The sequence below is a fragment of the Rattus norvegicus genome, chromosome 1 (genome assembly GCF_036323735.1).
Source record: "Rattus norvegicus strain BN/NHsdMcwi chromosome 1, GRCr8, whole genome shotgun sequence".
NCBI classification, from domain to species: domain Eukaryota; kingdom Metazoa; phylum Chordata; class Mammalia; order Rodentia; family Muridae; genus Rattus; species Rattus norvegicus.
Window position 1 is genome coordinate 45,103,945 of NC_086019.1, and position 3,075 is coordinate 45,107,019.

Genomic DNA, 3,075 nt, shown 5'->3' on the forward strand with positions numbered 1-3,075 from the left:
TAGGGCTAGATAGGAAAGAAAGAAAGAAAGAAAGAAAGAAAGAAAGAAAGAAAGAGAGAGAGAGAGAGAGAGAGAGAGAGAGAGAGAGAGAGAGAGAGAGAAAGAAAGAAAGAAAGAAAGAAAGAAAGAAAGAAAGAAAGGAATAAAGGGATTAAAAGAAGGATGAAAATATCTACTGTGTTAGATACTGCTGACAGTCATACCTTGTATCTTACATCCATAAACCCAATACTGGGGAAGCACAGGTAAGAGAAACACCATGAATTCAGTGCTGGTCCGCTATACATGGTGAATTCTAGGTCATCCAAGGCTATAGACTGAGACTTGTCTTACACACACACACACACACACACACACACACACACACACACACGTACACGCGCGCACATGCACACACACATGCACACCACAGCAGAATGCCTTCTAAGGGGCTTGACTGAAATGTAACCAGTGTGTTTGAAATTGTGATTTTGTCTTTGATGATAATGTTGTTTTATTGGAAAAACCAAGGATTAAAAATGTACATGAAATAATTATAATGAGTTACCTAATAAAGGAGGGTTTTTTGGTGAGGATATATTTATTTTTTTAATATAGCTACCAGCCAAAACTAAAGAAGAAGTTAAAATCTAACTTTTGAAAGTATCATCAAAATATGTATTCATATGGACATTTTTTTTATTTTTTGTTTAAATTGACTATGCCATCCAAACTTACACAATGAGCACACGATACCTATTTAATGTGATTAAAATACTATCACATTTTAAAAAGTTTCGTGGGCATTTAAATTATTCAGTAAGTAAAGGTTCTTGTCTTTAAACCTGAGTTTGAGCCCCAGAGTCCACACGGTAGAGAAATCCTAATGTCACAAGTTGTCCTCTGATCTCCACATTTCAGGTACCCCACAATTCTCCCAAAATGCACTAAATAAATAAATAAATAAATAAACAAATAAATAGATGTATAAATAAATAAATAGATAATTTTGAAATTTACTGAAATAATGAAATAACCCAAAACTTAGAAGAGTGTCCACAATGATTTAGACAGAAAAGCATACAGAGAAATAGAGATTATAGTAGAAATAAAAGATCTTGAGTTGCGCGCTAGGATTGCTGCCATGCAGTGGGGCCGAACTCATCCTACAAATAAAATGATCACTTCCTGGAGTGACCGCCTACAGAACGCAGCAGAGGTGCCTGCTAACATGGATAAGCATGCCCTGAAAGAGTACCATCGAGAAGCCTATCACCGGGTGTTTGTGAACCGAAGTTTAGCCATGGAAAAAATAAAGTGTTTTGGGTTTAACATGGATTATACCCTGGCTGTGTACAAGTCTCCGGAATATGAATCCCTTGGCTTTGAGCTTACTGTGGAGAGATTAGTTTCCATCAGCTATCCTCAGGATAGCTCAACTTTGCATACGATTCTACATTCCCTACCAGAGGGCTCGTCTTTGACACACTCTATGGAAATCTCTTGAAAGTTGATGCCTATGGAAACCTCTTCGTTTGTGCACATGGATTTAACTTCATAAGAGGACCAGAAACTAGAGAGCAGTATCCAAATAAATTTATCCCATGAGATGATACTGAACAGTTTTACATTCTGAACACACTATTCGACCTTCCAGAGACCTACCTGTTGACCTGCCTAGTAGAACTTTTTACTAATTGTCCCAGATATACCAGTTGTGACACAGGATTTAAAGATGGGGACCTTTTCATGTCCTACTGGAGTATGTTCCAGGATGTAAGAGACGCAGTGGACTAGGTCCATTACAAGGGTTCCCTTAACTCCGTAAGAGTTGAAAATCTTGAGAAGTATGTAGTCAAAGATGGCAAGTTGCGGTTGCTTCTGAGCCGAATGAAGGAAGTGGGGAAAGTGTTTCTGGCCCCTAACAGTGACTATAAATACACAGATAAAATCATGGCTTACCTGTTTGATTTCCCACATGGCCCCAAGCCTGGGAGCTCCCATCGGCCGTGGCAGTCCTACTTTGATCTGATTTTGGTGGATGCACGGAAACCGCTCTTTTTTGGAGAAGGCACAGTGCTGTGTCAGGTGGACACTGAAAACTGAAAATTGGTACCTACACTGTCCCCCTGCAGCATGGCATCGTCTACTCAGGAGGTTCACCTGATACAATCTGTGACCGATTGGGAGCTAAGGGCAAAGACATTTTGTATATTGGAGATCACATTTTTGGAGACATTTTGAAGTCAAAGAAATGGCAAGGGTAGACATTGGTGATTCCCGAGCTTGCACATGAGCTGGACGTCTGGGCTGACAAAAGTTCACTTTTTGACGAACTTCAAAGTTTGGATATTTTCTTGGCTGAACTCTGCAAGCACATGGATAGCAGCAGCAATGAGCGCCCAGACAGCAACTCCACCCAGAGACGGATCAAGAAAGTGACTCGTGACATGGACATGTGCTACTGGATGATGGGAAGCCTGTTCCGCAGTGGCTCTGGTTAGATGCTTTTTGCTAGCCACGTGATGCGGTACGCTGACCTCTACGAAGCGTCCTTCATCAACCTGCTGTACTATCCATTCAGCTACCTCTTCAGAGCTGCCCATGTCTTGATGCCGCACGAATCAAGGTGGAGCACATACACGGATATCAATGAGATGGAGTTTCCTCTCGCCACCCGCAACCACACCTCAGGGGATTTCAAAGACACTGACTATAAGCGACACCAGCTCACGAGGTCCATTAGTGAGATCAAGCCTCCCAACCTCTTCCCACTGGTTCCCTAAGAGATTACACACTGCCACGATGAAGATGAGGATGAGGAAGAGGAAGAGCAGACTAAAAACCCTGAACACCCATCAAGACTGACAGACTCATGGGGCAAAGGGTGGTCTTGTTTGGATTGTTAGGGAGGCTGGGAGGATTCCATCAGAAGCACGTTTGGAAAGTACGTTTCTGAAGGCTTTAAATAATTCTAATCATAGCTACTTCGGTTTTATGTATCTGTATTCTCTGCAGATGGTTAAAAACTGCATAGGAAGAGCAGGTAAAGTGAGGTGGAATGCATGCAGACGGCACCACGTGGCTTGGGATGGT

The 3,075-nt window shown here is 41.8% G+C and overlaps 1 pseudogene; it reads left to right on the plus strand.

The window, feature by feature from the left end:
• Positions 1 to 1,126: 1,126 nt before the first annotated feature.
• Nt5c2-ps2 (5'-nucleotidase, cytosolic II, pseudogene 2) lies at positions 1,127 to 2,888 on the plus strand (annotated as a pseudogene).
• Positions 2,889 to 3,075: the final 187 nt, after the last annotated feature.